Source organism: Eschrichtius robustus, chromosome 18, assembly GCF_028021215.1.
Source record: "Eschrichtius robustus isolate mEscRob2 chromosome 18, mEscRob2.pri, whole genome shotgun sequence".
Lineage (NCBI taxonomy): Eukaryota > Metazoa > Chordata > Mammalia > Artiodactyla > Eschrichtiidae > Eschrichtius > Eschrichtius robustus.
This window is the reverse complement of record NC_090841.1, coordinates 41,021,602-41,042,119: the sequence shown is the minus strand read 5'-3', so window position 1 is coordinate 41,042,119 and position 20,518 is coordinate 41,021,602. Positions and strand designations below refer to the sequence as shown.

General features: G+C 34.7%; 1 pseudogene; it reads left to right on the top strand.

The window, feature by feature from the left end:
• Nucleotides 1-8,834: 8,834 nt before the first annotated feature.
• Nucleotides 8,835-8,999, top strand: LOC137752285 (U2 spliceosomal RNA; annotated as a pseudogene).
• Nucleotides 9,000-20,518: the final 11,519 nt, after the last annotated feature.

Genomic DNA, 20,518 nt, shown 5'->3' with positions numbered 1-20,518 from the left:
TAGTAGAACTTTTCATGTTTTTCTCTGTGCTTTTACAATATCCAAAAGTAGACACACATACACACATATACATATGTCATAGCTTTTAAAAAGGATTATGATATTATTTTCAATTATCAGACTCTTGTTTTAAAATACTTTGGAAAAATCTCTCTAGCTTAAATGGCATAATTCTAACCTATTCATTTTAATGAATGTATAATATTCTATGGGATGTAAAAATGTCATTCATTTCCCTACTGGTGGGCACTTACTTTCCATTTTTGTGAATAAGAAAAAATGGTGTATCAAACATATTTTTAATGAACTATAGGTATTTATGCTTTTATTTATTTTTATGGGATCTATACACAGAGTTTTTTGATGCATCAACCTATCCATATATTTGTGATTTAAATAGATATTACCTGTGTCCTTTATAAAATAGCTGGGGCTTGACATAAATCTACCAGTAGAAGAACCTTCTCTGAACATCTTTAAGAAAACTCTTTCCTGGACTTTTCTAGTCTATTTTGTCCCAAGGTAATAAGACATCTAGTGTTGTACTACTACAATGTCATTAAAAGAAACTGTATTTACAGGAATGAAATATGGGAACGCTTCCTTTTTGTGTCTATGATATTTGTCCACTACATAAATCCCATAATATATTTTTTCTCTAGATAAATTTATTTGTAGTTTCCTTTATCCATAGTTTTGGATGTGACATGCATTCAAATTTCTATGATAAGTATATGTAAGACAGACCATAGTTATTGACAAACAATTTATGTCATTTCAAACTGCCACCAAGGAATAAGAAAAGGTTATAGTGGAAGCAAGATGGAAAAATCAAATGATTTTCCAAAATTGTCTTTATTGTCTTCTTAAGTACTTCAAATCAGAACAAAAACATTTCTTAAAATAATAAAACTCATCTTCCAAACTTTTGATGGCTAAGAGAAAAGGTCATCTTGTTTTCTAATGCAGATTCCATAGTAGCCAGAATTAAAGAAAATGCATTTTTATGACCTAGACATATGGCAGAGATTAGAAAATAGATAGGAAGAGGTTCTGATTGGCTGGCTAATATTCTAATGAGATAGATTAATCAATGTAAACCACATAGCTCAGTTAAAACTGCCTTTCAAATTGCTAATTTCATTTTCTTCCAGGAGAGAAAATGCCAATCTTTTCCTATGTAGTAAAACCATCTTGTTATAACAACTAAGCAATTTCAGAGTTACAGTTATTGTGCAACATCTGGTAACTACAAGATGTGACTCCTCAGAGAAAACCACATTTCTGGAAAATAAGAACTTGCTCAACCTAGCTGTATTTCATGTTTTGTTATACTCTAGAGTCTGGCTGCCTCATAATACAGTAATCACTTTCCTTCAGCACCATAAACGAGACCACAGATGCTACAATTTGCTATAATTGGAGCAGCTTACCATAAATAAATAATCAAAATAACAGTATATGCATAAACTATATGCATGTTTTAAAGGTTGGATTGAAAAGGAATTACAAGATTATTACCTAAATCAATAAGATGATGCCTATCACATTTATTCTTTAAGAAATAAGGAGATAAAGTGAATTCTACTCCTGACCTCATTATTTTTCCAAACTGTATAACTTACTTCAAAATTTATGCCAAAAATGATATTACAAAACATCTGGAGGTGTAGCAATCTTTTTTACATTATTGTCGGCTGACTAATTTATAATTTGACTTCATGATAATTTAATTGTTTGCCATGTTTCTATTTTGAATAGATGTTAGACATATTCCTCTTTGTGGTATCATCTTCTACTTCTACAACATTTCTTTTTTGTATTGATATGCTCCTAAATTTTAATCAGATTTTATTTTCTTGAGCTGTACATTGCATCAGGTAAATAAAATAAATTCTATAATTTGTTTGGTAAATTCTTCTAGAGCTTAAAATTTATGTTTCTGTGCATTCTTTGACTTACATAACCTTGCCAGTTTCTTTTGAAGCATAAGGGCATGGAGAGTAAGAAAATAAACAGTTTGGATATCATGAATCAACAATGAGTTAGTTCAATGTGTGTGAGAAAAACACAGTGTGAGAGAATATTTAGGGTGTAGATAATATCTGATTGGTTTAAATCCAAGAGAATCTTTTGAAACAATAACTTGTGAAATCTAAAAAGTTCAAATATTATATGAGAGCTTTATAAAGATGTAATTATGTAATAATATTCTGTTTCTCATTATAATCAGATTAACGTTACCCTTGGCTAGAATGCATGAATAGCTTAAATACCATACATTGAAGAAAAGTCCAAGTAGCAATAGGATGGTAATAAAAGTGTTTGTGGGTTCTTTTCTTAATTTTCAATATCAGTAAATTAATGTTTTCATTTGAGTGTTTGGCCATCAACATACAAACAAGTGTGAGTATGTTTTACACATGTAATTGGTGAAGATTTGGCACCAATATTTAATAGGCAATGTCTTTCTTTTGCATTGGTACTTCTGAGCTTTATGTTGTGCTAATAATGTGCTTTCCTTATTTTTTCTTTAGGTAAAAGATTTTGAAAGCCTGAATCTTAAGAAATGTAAGGCCCATCTTGAATGTGTTCCCGAGGACCTAATAATGGTCAGGACCATTGTGAGTGTAACATAGTTAGCTTAGCTTTTCCTCTATTCTCTACTGATTGGTAACTTCAGCAGTCTGGATATATGTTTATACAGAATTGTAGTTGAGACATAAATTTGAATAGCTCTAAATTTTGGTAAAACACTATGCTTGGATGATTTTATAAAATACACACAGATTAAAAAGCAATTTTCCACAAATTCTATCTACTAAGAACTCTTCCCAGAATTGGCACACCTCTACTACTTCCTAATTTATTCTCTACCAAACGATTTGTATACTCCAAAAGACAAATGACCAATTGCCCTTTGGGTGTATTCTCAACTGTTCTTTTGTCTTAATATCTGTCTGTGTGATAAGTAGTAACTAGAACTTATTTATGATACATTTTCCTGCATTTTGACTGTTCAGTAGCTGAATCACACGGTTAAATAACCTTCAAAATAAGGATAGAAAGATAATTTAATCTTCGATATTCCAGTAAAATCTGGAACAAATTCATGTACTTACACATTTTGGTTTTCCAATAATTTGCCCTAATTTTTTTTTTTTCATTTTTAGAATTATGAGTGATCTTATTAAACCCAAATTAAATATTTGAGTATCCACAAAATCCACCATACGCTCTAATTCAGTTCCAATTAAAATAGTGTTCTTTTTATGCATGGAAGGGAAGAGTGTGTTCATCTTAGTTACTTATCTATTAAGATTTGGTCTGTGTCATTAAGACTCCTTCAAAGCAAGAGTTGTAATTCTTTCAAGTGATGAAGCAGATGTTGCATTAAGAGAATGTGAAATTTGTGTCATCATTTGATTGACTCAGAGCTCATGAAGATGCAGCTAGTTATTGTACAGCTCATGAATGTCTTCTTTCTGCAGCTATAATAGACTCAAATTAGCAAGGCCAGGATAAAGTAGAACAAGTCATGATCATTTTAAATTAAAACATTCTAAATATTTCTGTACTAAAAACTTCCAACTACAATCTAGTAGAAATATTTTAAGTCTGAAAGGTGACATCAGATTGTGATGAGAGTATGGATTATGTATTGCCTAGTCTCTAGGACCCAATCTGCCTTTTCTACCATCTGATTAGTATAGACAGGTATTCAAGGAGGGGAAAAATGCAAAGTGAGCTTTATTTAAGTTTTAATGAAATCATTTGCTCCTCCTAGCAGTTTTCTATCATATTAGCAATGTTTCTTCATAATGCATGAATATTAAATTTGTTTAATACAGTACAAAATGATCTTATTAAGAACTCTCATGTTATAACAGTGGGAAAGAGAACTAATGCAATACAGTGCCAATTCAATTAATGAAAGTTACTGATACAGAAAACCAGCCCATTTTCCCACACGGGTGTCAAAAATATTTATCGTGCCTCACTTCAAAGAGTTTTTCCATTGAAACCAAAAATATTTTAGCCAATTGTATGACAGATTGAAGACTTTGATATAGTCTAAGGAGACAAGCAGATCCAGACTTAGCTCTAATTGAAAGGGTAACTGTTTCCTTAATGATCTGAGGAATATGTAAAAGGAGACAAATCTGGAGAATGAAGAATAATATAAAAGATATTCAATGGAAGAATCATAATGGGAATGGGAAATATTTGGAAATGGAAAATTTTCTATCTCAAGGAATAGGAGAAATGAAACATAAAAATTCCAAAGGTAAATTTGTTTTGTAATTTCACTGAAGATTGGCTGTGAAAATATAGGTCATGGGTATGTACATGTCCTTATTGCTATGAGGATGTACATTTCTCAACTAGTCCTTACATTTTTTCTTTTTCTATTTCTGTGATTAGTTGGATTGTGTCTGCATAAAACATTCCATGTCTGCCCTTTGCCTCTCACCATTTATTTTGTCTTAAATTGCAAAGCTTTTCCTGCTAAATGAAAAAGATCTCGTTTATCTATCAGCCAAGCTAAATATCTTTCCTTATTTGAAATTCTGCTGAAAATTTTATCCCTTCCCTCAAACCAAGATAGTTATAGTTTTTACACAAGAATGGAGGCACTAAGTATTGACTAGGAAGCCAATGGATTCTGTATATGTTTGGTTCTTGGTAAAGCATACGGAAGGAATTAATATAACTTGATTACAAAAATAATATAAAGATTACAAAAATATTACCTCTAAATACACCAAGGATGACAAGAGTTTTATAATTAAATCACACAGCTATACTAATATATATATAGGATAATCATGTATATTATATTACACCTGTCTCAATTACCACTGCTGCAGATGTATTAAATATTTTTCAATTTTCTTTACTACATATTAAAAAAAAGTCACCACCTTCCATTTCCCCAGCTTTACATCATATTTTAACTTCCATTTATCCTTCTGTTTATACCTAAAGCTCAGTTTAAATGGTACCTTCTTATGTCATTTTTGAAAACAAGGTTGAATTGTATTCTTAATTATAAATATTCTGTTATGATGGATACCACTTTGTATTATAGTTTTTATGAGAGTCTCTCTTTTATTAGAATGCAGTTCTGTGAGATGAGACATTTTTTTCCCCTTCTCTAATCAAAGGTATCTGGCAGAGTGTCTGACACATAATACATACTCATTAATTGCTTTGATTTTTAAGTGTCAACAAAATTTCATTCAGGCTCTTTTTCAACATAAAACTCATTTTTTAACATATCCCTCACTATTTTTTTGTTTTTTTTTTACTGAAGTATAGTTGATTTACAGTGTTGTGTTAGTTTCTTGTGTACAGCAAAGCAATTCTGTTATATCTATATCTATATCAATTTTTTTCATTACGGTTTATTACAGGATATTGAATAGAGTTCCCTGTGCTATACAATAGGATCTTGTTGTCTATCCATTCTATATATAATAGTTTGCATCTGCTAGTCCCAAACTCCCAATCCACCCCGACCTCATCCCCCTTTCCCTCACTATTTTAAATGTCAATATATTGTGCTAAAATAAAACTGATTATTCTTCTTAAAATTTCTTCTTTACCTTTTTTGGCTTCTGTTTATCCCATATAATCCCCTTTTAACAATCCTTAATTGCTTTCTACATGGCTGGGCTCAAAAGTAAATGGACATAAAACCAGTATTCCTATTTAGTTTTACATCTTCATGCATCTTGCAAAAGAATTAGTAAAATGGCATGCACATGAGGGCATTAATAAACACCTGCTTATTGAATAAAGGTTTGCTTGGTGTTTGCTTATGGAGATTTGCATTTAATAACGCATTTAAAGAAAAAAGAAAAGAGAGCAGGCATTTCAATTGTGTAAATAAATCCTCTATGTAGGGAAGACGGTGAGTTATTTATTTTAGGTCCAAAACAAACTTGAGAATATGTTAAATCAGGATAAAGAAGGTACAATTTCTACTTTTGACCATATTTTTTTAGAATAGTAACCTTACAATTGACTACTGGTCATACGTGTCTTGTTTTATTTTGTAAGTTTATTGCACCCTTTCTAATGATGAAATAGTGTCTTATTGAGAGAAAATGGGTAAAGTAAATATTTCAATCACAGGAAAAAAATTATTCCTTAAATACCTAGTATGATAGGAAAAAATTGTGAAATAATTCCTTAGATGTTAACATAAAAAGTAAAGAAAGTAAATTTAATAGAAAATTTCTATTTTAAGTAAGAGAGATAACTCTCATCCTTTCTTACCAGGAATTTTCTGTTGAATTGCATTCCTCTTTCCCAATACAAATATCTTTATCCATGTCCCTTTGACTGAGAAAAAGACTAAAATACTGAGGCTCCTATGCTTTGGAATACTGAAGAATGATTGGTTTTACCCAACTGATTTTTTTTTTTTAACATCTTTATTAGAGTATAATTGCTTTACAATGTTGTGTTAGTTTCTGCTGTATAACAAAGTGAATCAGCTATATGAATACATATATCCCCTTATCTCCTCCCTCTTGTGCCTCCCTCCCACCCTCTCTATCCCACCCATTTTGGTGGTCACAAAGCACCAAGCTGATCTCCCTGTGCTATGCAGCTGCTTCCCACTAGCTATTTATTTTACTTCTAGTAGTGTAAATATGTCAATGCTACTCTCCCACTTTGTCCCAGTTTACCCTTCCCCCTTCTCATGTCCTCAAGTCCATTCTCTATGTCTGTGTCTTTATTCCTGTCCTGCCGCTAGGTTCATCAGAACCTTTTTTTTTTTCAGATTTCATATATATGTGTTAGCATACGGTATTTGTTTTTCTCTTTCTAACTTACTTCACTCTGTATGACAGACTCTAAGTCCATCCACCTAACTACAATTAACTCAATTTCGTTTCTTTTTATAGCTGAGTAATATTCAATTGTATATATGTGCCACATCTTCCTTACCCATTTATCTGTCAATGGACACTTAGGTTGCTTCCATGTCCTGGTTATTGTAAATAGTGCTGCAATGAACATTGTGGTACCGGTCTGTTTTTGAATTATGGTTCTCTCTGGGTATATGACCAGTAGTAAGATTGCTGGGTCATAGGGTAGTCATTATGGTTCTCTCTGGGTATATGACCAGTAGTAGGATTGCTGGGTCATATGGTAGTTCTATTTTTAGTGTTTTAAGGAACGTCCATACTGTTCTCCATAGTGGCTGTATCAATTTACATTCCCACCAACAGTACAAGAGTGTTCATGAGCTGCTTATATATTTTGGAGATTAATCCTTTGTAAATTTCTTAGTTTGCAAATATTTTCTCCCATTCTGAGGGTTGTCTTGTTTATAGTTTCCTATGCTGTGCAAAAGCTTTTAAGTTTCATTAGGTCCCATTTGTTTTTTGTTTGTTTGTTTTTATTTTCATCTCTGTAGGAAGCGGATCATAAAGGATCTTGTTGTGATGTATGTCATAGAGTGTTCTGCCTATGTTTTCCTCTGAGTTTTATAGCGTCTGGCCTTACATTTAGGTCTTTAATCCATTTTGAGTTTATTTTTGTGTATGGTGTTAGGAAGTGTTCTAATTTCATTCTTTTATATGTAGCTGTCCAGTTTCCCAGCACAACTTATTGAAGAGGCTGTCTTTTCTCCACTGTATATGCTTGCCTCCTTTATCAAAGATAAGGTAACTATATATGTGTAGGTTTATCTCTGGGCTTTCTATCCTGTTCCATTGATCTATATTTCTGTTTTTGTGCCAGTACCATACTGTCTTGATTACTGTAGCTTTGTACTATAGTCTGAAATCAGGGATCCTGATTCCTCCAGCTCCGTTTTTCTTTCTCAAGATTGCTTTGGCTAATCGCAGTCTTTTGTGTTTCCATACAAATTGTGAAATATTTTGTTCTAGTTCTGTGAAAAATGCCAGTGGTAGTTTGATAGGGATTGCATTGAATCTGTAGATTGCTTTTGGTAGTATAGTCATTTTCACAATATTGATTCTTCTAAGCCAAGAACATGGTATATCTCTCCATCTCATTGTATCATCTTTAATTTCTTTCATCAGTGTTTATAGTTTTCTGTATATAGGTCTTTTACCTACTTAAATAGGTTTATTCCTAGGTATTTTATTCTTTTTGTTGCAATGGTAAATGGCAGTGTTTCCTTAATTTCTCTTTCAGATTCTTCATCATTAGTGTAAAGGAATGCAAGAGATTTCTGTGCATTAACTTTGTATCCTGCTACTTTACCAAATTCATTGATTAGCTCTAGGAGTTTTCTGGTAGCATCTTTAGGATTCTCTATGTATAGTATCATGTCATCTGCAAACAGTGACAGTTTTACATCTTCTTTTCCAATTTGGATTCCTTTTATTTCTTTTTCTTCTTTGATTGTCATGGCTAAAACTTCCCAAACTATGTTGAATAATAATGGTGAGAGTGGACAGCTTTGTCTTGTTCCTGATCTTAGAGGAATTGGTTTCAGTTTTTCACCACTGAGAATGATGTGGCCTGTGAGTTTGTCATATATGGCCTTTATTATGTTGAGGAAAGTTCCCTCTATGCCTACTTTCTGGAGAGTTTTTATCATAAATGGATGTTGAATCTTGTCAAAAGCTTTTTCTGCATCTATTTAGATTGTCATATGGTTTTTATCCTCCCGTTTGTTAATATGGTGTCTCACATTGATTGACTTGCATATTTTGAAGAATCCTTGCCTTTCTGGGATAAACCCCACTTGATCATGGTGTATGATCCTTTTAATGTGCTGTTGGATTCTGTTTGCTAGTATTTTGTTGAGGATTTTTGCATCTATGTTCATCAATGATATTGGCCTTTTTCTGTGACATCAAGTGTAGTATCTGTTCTTATCAGTTTAACATCTGATATGTCCTCAACCCAACTGATTTTTTAAATTTTTGGTTATGCTGATTTTTACTGGGACATGTGAAAATGAAAGTAGGAAATATCTCATTCAGTCTCTCAGTGCTTCACCAACTCAAGAGCTTTCTATTATATTCAGTAATGCTCATGATAGTCTCCACACTTTTTCCCTATTATGGATAAAATAATTTTTTTATAAAATTAATCAAAATCAAAGTTTTATTCAAAAATTCTAAGTTTTCTCTTCTTTGGAAAATCTAGACTTCCTCCTCTTTCCTGAAATTAAGCATATATTTCTTTGTTAATCATGAATATGTCACAGTTTTTTATAGTACAAGGTATACGTACACTGGCCTCTGACCTCAAACACTTATAATAATCTGTTTGGCTGCAGGTTAGACAAATAAACAACTTCTATAAAATATATGCATAAGTTTCATAATATTTATTATATAACTATGCATAGTTTAACATATTGTTATTGCTTCATAAGCATCTTGATGCAATAGCTGTAAAATGATAATATTCTGCTGTAACTTCCTTGAAAGGATGTCTCCTCCTTACTCTTATTTTATCTGTCTACTCTAATCCCACCCACCATATTCTTCAAATTACAAGTTTCATCTTACTTAATTGTGAACTCCTTTTTGACTGTTTCTGCCCACTTAATTGAGTTTTGATCTAACAATTGCTGTTATAGGGGAAAAAAACCCCACATAATCACCGATTTTGAACAAATGACATGAAACTCTCACAATCTATTTACCCCCTGTAGTACTGATGGTAATTTATATTATTTCCATATTTGGCTCTTATGGAAAAGTCACTTTGAATATTTATCACTTGTCTCTTTGGGTGCATGTCTATAATTTTTCTCTATTATAAATGTCCCACAGCTGAGGCATTAGAAAAATGAGCATGTGCAATCATAATAGGTTATAGTAACGAATTTTCTAAAATAATACCAGTTTATACTCTCACACAGAGTGTAGATTTCCGGATGTTTTACTTTTCAGAATTTTACTCTTTACCAATTGAGTGGATGTTTTTATGCATTTTACCGATTACTGATAATAATATTGAGCATTTATTTTTGTTCAACTATTATTTAATCTTTCCATAAATTTTATAGTAGTATCCGGAAAGATCTTGTACTCCTTTTGGTTCTTGATTCAATTTGGTTTCAAACAGGGTACAGTATTCTAGCTATTTCAAAAATGAATAGATTTAACATAGGGAATTAGATATTTACAAAATTATCTGATAGGATGTAGGAGTAAAATTTAAGACAGGCGATCACTGCAACTGTGCTTCAGGATATCAGGAAGTTACTGCTGCCACTGTCAAAGAAAAATTATATTAGAAAAGTGTTGAAATAAATTTCTAGGCCCAAGATGGAGCTGAACCTGCCTGAGTGCCATGTCAGCACACTTAGATAACTTTCATACATCTGTAATTGCTGTTCTTGACCAGAAACACAGTTTATCCAGCCAGCCATTCCCAAAATGCCAAGCCAACTCTGTGCTTTATACTTCCTTACCCTTTATTGTTTACCTTATGAAAGCTTTTTTCTATCCACCTCCATTTTTCAGTTCTCTAAATGGAGACTGTCCACTTCATGAAGTGCTAAATAAAGTTTGTTTGTATCACCTAAATTGTCTTCTTCAATCATTTTAAATAGTTTTTGGTAAGAAGGAATGGATTGTGAAGCTGACTGCTAACAGCCTACAGGATAATGAATTCACAGGCAAGGGACCCACTGAACACTTTGAGTTCACTCTTTCTGGTTGCTATTACCAAGGGATGTTAGGGTAACTCACTGACATTTGAGATCTCTCTCTTGTGTGCAGCTCTCCAATCCAAACATTTTTTTTTTCAAAAAAATAAAAAATAAAAAACCTGAAAAGGTTCTGGGGCTTGTTAAAGTTCCCAGAAATGTTTTGAGACCCTGGAGAGTTTCCAGGGTAGTTATACTGCAAGTTGGCAAAAGGAGGCAGCCTTTAGGAGACCCACAAAGCTTCAAGGTAAGTCCAAAGCATAAACCTAGGGGGCACTTGGGGAAATAAATTAAGACAAGAAATTCAGACTGTTTTAACCAATGGCACATCAAAATCTAAGTAGACACAAAAGTTGGACTATTAGCCCTTAGGGCATCTGTCACTATAAAGATATATCCTTGTGAAAATAGTAATAGATCTGTTGCTAATGGGAACCTTGGAAGCCAAAGCTGCAAAATTGATGGGTATGGGATTGAGCAATTAAAAGCTGTTAGAGTGCTCATGACCTAATTCTGAGAATCCCTTGCTAGGATAAGTTGATCATAGAATGAGTTAGATCTACAGTAAGTCACACACCAACTTCAAGAAAATTTCCATGGAACAAAGTGCATTGTAAAACAACACAAAATCCCCAACCCAGTTACACATCCCTCTTAGGTATTAATTTGGCTAGAAGAGATCCAAGGCTTAGCTAAAGAAATAAGATCTTCAAGTGTCAAATAATTAAGCATGCCACCTTTTGGCACACCTGCATATTTTATGTTTAAAAACAGTAGTCTCTGTAGATATATACCAAAGTGGCAAAATCTTACTAAGACAACCTAAAATTAAAATAGCCATTATGGGGAATGTTTCAAATTGACAAGATCATCTATTTAAGAAGTGCACTTGAAAGCAAGTTTCCCAACTCAAACAAACAGAATGATATCTCTGTTGTAATTAGCAGGCAGAAGACTCCAAAAGACTTCAAGTTCCCAAAATAATTTCACTGACAGGCTTATTGGAAAAGGCTAATGAAAATTTCAGATGACAGGAACAGCTCAAGATGATGGAGTAGAAGGATATAACCTCACCCCCTTCTTACAAAGACACCAAAATCACAACTAACTGCTGAACAAGCATCAACAAAAAAATGCTGGAACCTACCAAAAAAGACACCCTATATCCAAAGACAAAGACGAAGCCACAACAAGATGGTAGGAGGGGTGCAATTGTGATAAAATAAAATCCCATACCCACCAGGTGGGCAACCCACCAATTGCAGAACAGTTATACCACAGAAGTTATCCCACAGGATGGGAAGTTCTGAGCCCCATGTGAGGCTTCCTAGCCAGGGGTCTGGCAATGGGAAGAGGAGTCCCCAGAGAATCTGTCTTTGAAGGCCATTGGGGGTTGATCACAGGATTTCCACAGGACTGGGGGAAACAGAAACTCCACTCTTGGAGGGCACATACAAAATCTTGTGTGCACCAGGATGCATGGGAGAAAAGCAGTGACTTCATAACAGCCTGGACCAGACATACCTGCTAGTATTGGAGGGTCTCCTGCAGAGGTGGGGGTGTGGCTGTGGCTCACTGCAGGGAAAAAGACAATGGCAGCACCAGTTCTGGGAAGTATTCACTGGCATGAGCCCTCCCAGAGACTGCATTAGCCCCACCAAACAACACGTAGGCTCTAGTGTTGGGTCACCTCAGGCCAAAAACCCAACAGGATGGGAACAAAGCCCTACCCATCAGCAGACTAGTGGCTTAAAATCTCCCTGAGCATGGATTGCCTACTAGAGGGACAAGAACCAGCCCCACCCACCACTGGGCAGCAACTAGCCCCTCCCATTGGGAGGCTTGCACAACCCTCTTAGACAGTCTCATCTACCAGAGGGCAGACAGTAGAAGCAAGAACTACAATCCTGCAGCCTGTGAAATGCAAACCGCAAACACAGAAAGTTAGTCAAAATGAGAAGGCAGAGGAATATCCCAGATGAAGGAACAAAATGAAACCCCAGAAGAACAACTAAGTGAAGTGGAAATAGCCAAGCTCCTGGAAAAAATTTAGAATAATGATAGTGAAGATGATCAAAGATCTTGGAAAAAGAATGGAGGCAAGCATTGAGAAGACGCAAGAAATATTTATCAAAGACCTAGAAGAACTAAAGAACAAACAAACAGTGATGAACAATACAATAACTAAAGTGAGAAATACACTAGAATAAATTAATAGCAGAATAAGTGAGAGAGAAAAACAGATAAGTGAGCTGGAATACAGAATGGTAGAAATCTCTGCCACAGAACAGAATAAAGAAAAAAAAAAAAAAGAAAAGAAGTGAAGACAGACTAAGTGACCCCTCAGACAATATTAAATGCATCAACATACACATAATAACAGTCCCAGAAGGAGAAGAATGAGAGAAAGGACCCGAGAAAATATCTGATAATAGCTGAAAATTTCTCTAACATGGTAAAGGAAACAGTCACCCAATCCAGGAAGTGCAGAGAGTCCCAAGCAGGATAAACCCAAAGAAAAACATGCTGAGAAATGCAGTAATATAACTGACAAAAACTAAAGACAAAGAAAACATATTAAAAGCAAAAAGGGAAAACCAACAAATAATACATAAAGGAACTCCCATAAGGCCATTAGCTGATTTTTTCAGTAGAAACCCTGCAAGCCAGAAGGGAGTGGCATGATATATGTAAAGTGGTGAAACAGAAGAAACTGCAACCAAGAATACTTTAACCAGCTAGGCTCTCAGTCAGATTTGATGGAGAAATCAAAAGCTTTCCCAACAAGCTAAAACTAAGAGAATTCAACACCACCAGGTCAGCTTTGAACAACTGCTAAAGGTACTTCTCTAGGTGAGAAAGAAAAAAGCAACTTAAAACAACCTTGAATATATGCAGACTGCTATGTCAAAACCTTATGGAAACAGCAAACCCAAAAACTACAATAGATAACACACACAAAAAAAGAAAAAAACAACCCAAACACAGCACTAAAGATGGTGATCAAACCATAAGAGAATAGAACAAAAGAGGAAGGGAAGCAAAAAGACCTACAAAAACAAACCCAAAACAATTAAGAAAATGGCAATAAGAACATACCTATAAATAATTACCTTAAATGTAAATGCATTAAATGCTCCAACCAAAAGACATAGACTGGCTGAATGGATACAAAGACAAGACCTGTATATATGCTGTCTACAAGAAACCCACTTCAGACCTAGGGACACCTACAGACTGAAAGTAAGGGGATGGAAAAAGGTGTTCCACACAAATGGAAATCAAAAGAAAGCTGGAGTAGCAATACTCATATCAGACAAAATAGACTTTAAAATAAAGACTGTTATAAAAGACAAAGTAGGACACTACATAATGATCAAGGGGTCAATCCAAGAAGCAGATGTTTGTAAATATATATGCACCCAACATAGAAGCACCTCAATATATAAGGCAAATGCTAATAACTATAAATGGAGAAATCGACAGTAGTGGGGGACTTTAACACCCCACTTTCATCAATGGACAGATCATCCAGAACAAAAATCAATAAGGAAACAGAGACCTTAAATGACACTTTAAACCAGATAGACTTAATTGATATTTACAGAGCATTCCATCCAAAAGCAGCAGAATACACATTCTTCTCATGTGCATGTGGGACATTCTGCAGCATTGAACACATGCTGGACCACAAAGTGAGCCTTGGTAAATTTAATAAAACTGAAATAATATCAAGCATCTTTTTCTACCACAATGCTATGAGATTAGAAATAAATTACAGGAAAAAAAATGTAAAAAACACAAACACATGGAAGCAAAACAATACGCTACTAAATAACCAAGAGGTCACTGAAGAAATCAGCGGAAATCAAAAAATACCTACAGACAAGTGAAAATGAAAGCACAACAATCCAAAACCTATGGGATGCAGCAAAAGCAGTTCTAATAGGGGAGTTTATAGCAAAACAATCTTACCTCAAGAAACAAGAAAAATCTCAAATAAACAACCTAACTTACACCTAAAGCAACTACAGACAGAAGAACAAACAAAACCTAAAGTTAGTAGAAGGAAAGAAATCATAAATATCAGAGCAGTAATAAATGAAATAGAGATGAAGCAAACAATAGCAAAGATCAATGGTTCTTTGAAAAGATAAGCAAAACTGATAAACCTTTAGCCAGACTTATCAAGAAAAAAAGAGAGAGGACTAAAATCGATAAAATCAGAAATGAAAAAGAAGTTACAATGGACACCAGAGAAATACAAAGGATCATAAGAGACTACTACAAGCAACTGTATGCCAATAAAACACACAACCTGGGAGAAATTCTTAGAAAGGTACAATCTCCCAAGACTGAACCAGGAAGAAATGGAAAAGATGAATAGACCAATCACAAGTACTGAAGTTGAAATTGTGATTAAAAAACTCCAAAAAAAAAAAAAAAAAGCCCAGGACCAGAGGGTTTCACAGGCCAATTCTATAAAACATTTAGAAAAGAGTTGACTTTATCCTTCTGAAAGTGTTTCCAAAACTTGCAGAGGAAGGAAAACTCCACAACACATTTTATGAGGCCACCTGCACCCTGATACCAAAGCCTGACAAAGATACCACAAAAAAAAGAAAACTACAGGCCAATATTACTGATGAACATAGATGCAAAAATCCTCAACAAAATACTAGCAATCTGAACCTAACAATACATTAAAAGGATCATACACATTGATCAAGTGGGATTTTTCCCAGGAATGCAAGGATTTTTCAATATCTACAAATCAAACAGTGTGATATACCACATCAACAAATTGAAGAATAAAACCCATATGATCATCTCAACAGATGCAGGAAAATGCTTTTGACAAAATTCAACACCCATTTATGATAAAATCTCTCCAGAAAGTGGGCATGGGGGAACATACCTCAATATAATAAAGGTCATATATGACAAACCTACAGCTAACATCATACTCAATGGTGAAAAGCTGAAAGCATTTCCTCTAAGACCAGGAACAAGGCAAGGATGTCCACTCTCACCACTTTTTTTCAACATAGCTTTGGAAGTCCTAGCTATGGCAATCAGAGAAGAAAAAGAAATAAAAGGAATCAAAATTGGAAAAGAAGTTAAACTGTCACTGTCTGAAGATGACATGATACTATACGTAGAAAATCCTAAAGACACTACCAGCAGACTAGCAGAGCTCATCAATGAATTTGGTAAAGTTGCAGGTGACAAAATCAACAGACACAAATCTGTTGGATTTCTATACACTGACAACAAAAATCAGAAAGAGAAATTAAAGAAACAAGCCCATTTACCATTGCATCAAAATGAATAAAATACCTAGGAATAAGCCTACCTTAACATACCAAAGACCTGTTCCCCAGAAACTATAAGACTGATGAAAGAAATAGAAGGCAACAGAAACAGATAGAAAGATATATCATGTTCTTGGATTGAAAAATCAATATTGTCAAAACGACTATGCTACCCAAGGCAATCTACAGATTCCATGCAGTCCCTATCGAATTACCAATGGCATTTTTCACAGAATTAGAACAAAAATTCTTCAAACCTGTATGGAGACACATAAGACCCCAAATAGCCAAAACAATCTTGAGAAAGAAAAAAGGAACTGAAGGAATCAGGCTTTGTGACTTCAGACTATACTACAAATCTATAGTTATCAAAACAGTATAGTACTGGCACAAAAGTAGAAATATAGATCAGTGGAACAGGATAGAAAGCCCAGAAATAAACCCACACACCTATGGTCAATTAATCTACGACAAAGGAGGCAAGACTATACAATGGAGGAAAGACAGTCTCTTCAATAAATGGTGCTGGGGAAACTGGAAAGCTACATGTAAAAAAATAATGTTAGAACACTCTTTAACACCATACACAAACATAAACTCAAAATGGATTAAAGACCTAGATGTGGGACTGGACACTATAAAACTCTTAGAGGACAACACAGGCAGGACACTCTCTGGCATAAATTGCATCAATATCATTTTTGATCTCTCTCCCAGAGTAATGGAAATAAAAATGAAAATAAACAAATGAGACCTAATTAAACTCAAAACTTTTGCACAGCAAAAGAAACCATAAACAAAATGAAAAGACAACCCACAGAATGGGAGAAAATATTTGCAAACTATCTGACTGATTAGGGATTAGTCTCCAAAATTTAAATAGCTCATGTGGCTTAATATCACCAAAACAAACAACCCCCAAAATGGGCAGAAGACCTAAATAGACACTTCTCCAAAGAAGACATACAGATGGCCAAGAGGCAAATGAAAAGATGTTCAACATTGTTAATTATTAGAGAAATGCAAATCAAAACTACAATGAGGTATTACCGCACACCAGTCAGAATGGCTATCATCAAAAATCCACAAACAATGAATGTTGGAGAGGGTGTGGAGAGAAGGGTACCATCCTACACTGTTGGTGGGAATGTAAATTGGTACAGCCACTGTGGAGAACAGTATGGAGGTTCCTTAAAAAACTAAAAATAGAGTTACCATATGATCTTTCAATCCCCCTCCTGGGCATATATCCAGAGAAATACATGGTCTGAAAGGATACATGCACCTCAGTGTTCATTGCAGCACTGTTTACAATAGACAAGATGTGGAAGAAACATAAAATTCCATCAACAGATGAATGCATAAAGAAGATGTTATACATATGTACAATGGAATATTACTCAGTTATTAAAAAGAATGAAATAATGCCATTTGCAGCAACACAGATGGACCTAGAGATTGTCATACTGAGTAAAGTTAAGTCAAACAGAGAAAGACAAATATATGATATCAATTATATGCAGAGTCTAAAGTAAAAATAATACAAATGAACTTATTTACAAAACAGAAACAGACTCACAGACTTAGAGAACAAATTTATGGTTACCAGGGGGATGGGTGGGAGGAGGGACAGTTAGGGAGTTTAGGATTGACATGTACACACTGCTATATTTAAAATGGATAACCAAAAAGGACTTACTATATAGCACAGGGAACTCTGCTCAATGTTATATAACAACCTAAATGGGAAAAGAACTTGAAAAAGAACAGATACATGTATATGTATAACAGAATCACTTTCCTGTATACCTGAAACTAACACAACATTGTTAATCACATATACTCTAATATAAAAAAAACAGTTAAAAAAAAAAAAGAAAAATTAAGACACAAATGGTACCAAAAACAAAAGACTGTAAGACTGACATGACTCTTACTCCTCTCTATCCTCCTTTACCTGAGTACTTATTCTATTAATCCTCTAACTAAATCACCTCTCTACTATGAAAATACCCCAAGACAGTAAACAAAAGTCTACCAACTTAGTGGTCTTTCAACTGGAACAGCTCCAAGGCCAGAAACCTAAAAGAATACTTGCTTGCACCCTGTTAGGGGTACATCATTAAACACTAGCCCAGAAATTGATGTCTCATTTGCAATCAGCTGCAACACTGGAAAAACTATTGTCCTTTATGGTTTTGTGCAACTTCTTTGACATCAACTTGAACCCTGACATATCTACCCTCAGAAAAGGGTCCCATATGGGCCCCTCCTAGGGCTGACAGGACTCCAACAGATTCTCTGGTAAACTGCAACCAGTTATTCCCTTAACTAAAATTAAAATTAATGGAATACCTTGTCACATTCTGGTAGATAGAGAACTACACTCTCTACTTTAAATCCCACTTTCTCAGGAGCTTGCAGATAGAATCCTAAGAAAACTGGCAGAAACCAGAAAAGGGTGAAAATTCTTACCAGCGTTAGCTCTCCTGGATTTCTGTAGTCCCAGGAAAGGAAGGTAAAATTTCAAGTTGTTCTTTCCCTTCCAAATCCAGACTCTTGTGAATGTGGTTTGAGGGTACCCATTGGTTATTGATCCTTTTTTTGTTCCAGGGACAGCTATTGCCTTCTTATTTGTCTCATTTTCTATCCTGAGAACTTGGTTTGGCTTTCTGCCTGTCTGGAGCATGCAAGTTATTGGTTCTCCAATATCAAAAAAATAGTTAAAAAAAAAAAGAAAAAAGAAAAATTAAGACACAAGAAGTACCAAAACCAAAAGACTGTAAGATCGACATGACTCCTACTCCTCTCCAGCTAAATGATGAGATTAAACACCCAGAATTATGACCTGACATAAATGTGGATTGCAGTCCATTTGTGGCCAGGATCCTATTAACAGTTGTCAGCTCTCAAGGGAATTGTCTTTCTTTCTTTTTGTTATCTTTGGGAGTGGCTCTAGATTTAGGAAGAATAGTATTTTTGCACCCTCCGTGGGGATGTCTTTTGTGTCCATGGGATTTTTCAATACTGCCAGTGTTAACGGAGAGTAGATTCTTGTCTCATCACAAAAAGAACTCAGAGATGAGATGGAGGCCAAGAAAGCAAAGTGAGGATTTATTAAGGGATAGTATGCTCTCAAGGGATGAATGGGCACTCAGGTGAGTAGCTGCCATGAGTTTCTTTGGCAAGCTGGTTGTAAGAGATGTGAAAATGAATGGGCAGAATATTCACTGAGGAAGAAGGGGTTTTTGGTCTTATTCCTGATTTTCATCTCAGTTCCACCTTCCCAAGGGGAGAGGGATTTTTGTCCTTATTTAGCTTTGATTGGAAGTGTCATGGCATCAGTGCATGATGGGTACTTCTTATCTGCAAGGCTAATTTTATTGTAATGAGGCCATAATGAGCAAAAGTTTACATTTGGACACCAGATATTCTGCCTTTTCCCACCTTTCTTTGTCTGCCTCTAGAACCCCTTGTCACCTCGAGATTTATATCTTCTGGTCAGCCTGGAGGTTCCTGCTTTTCTTTGTCTACCCAAGGACCCCCGTTGTTCACGTGATGTATGGTTTCCTGCCACCTAGCCCATGTCCCTCTTTCTCTGCTCATATCTAGCTATCTGCCTGCTCTAACACCAAGAATATTTACTGTTTGCTCTGGATAAAACTTAGCTGGGTATTTGAAAGAATTTTTTTTTTTTTTTTCAAAAGTAGCTCTATGGTCAGAAGTTGGTTAAATTGGAAGCTGATGCTGAGAACCTGATAGAAACTTTTGTTCAGGCCTTCTTCCCTAAGCTAATTGAAACTACACCCAGAGGGAAAGAAAAAACATTTCAAAGACAAACAGCTCTAAATCTAGAACACAGGGATCTTTTGATTTCTATCTCAGTTGAAGATCTTCTCCCTGATTTAAAGAAGTAAATTCAAGATAATGTGGTTAGAGAGTCAGTTCCTTGATATTATTCAGGTTGACACCCAGTTCTTTGATAAATTAAAGGCAACTGTGCTTGTCTTACAAATTGAGCCTTCATCAGAAGAGAAAAAGCCCACCTATCCTTTTAACCAGTCCCCAAACCTCCATATTCATTTCAAAAGGCTTGTAGATATTGTCAACAGTCTGGTCTTAGGGAAAAAAGTCCTTCTTGGTGGAAGTTACATTCTTTCTCTGCTCCTTTTGAGATGTAAATATCCTACCTGGTCTTCTCTAGCAAGCACAGAGGTAGTTATTATCAGATGGGAAGAAAAAAAAAAGAAGGCATATTTGAAAACTAAACCTATGAAAAAAGCTTAAAAGTCTTTGCCACAAATACCAGTGAAAAGTTCAAGACATCTGAGAAGAAAACACATGTGTAAACAGCTATTCCTTTACAAACTAATGAGTTTTGTATTATTGTGTATTTTGTATTATTGTCTCATAGCTAAAATTTTAAAATGAAAGCATTTCATTTTAAACAAGATCTCTGTTTGCCTCTCTCTATATGCTTATATATGTCTATATATATGTGTTATAAACGTGTAATATTTTTGTACCTCCAGATGGTATTGCC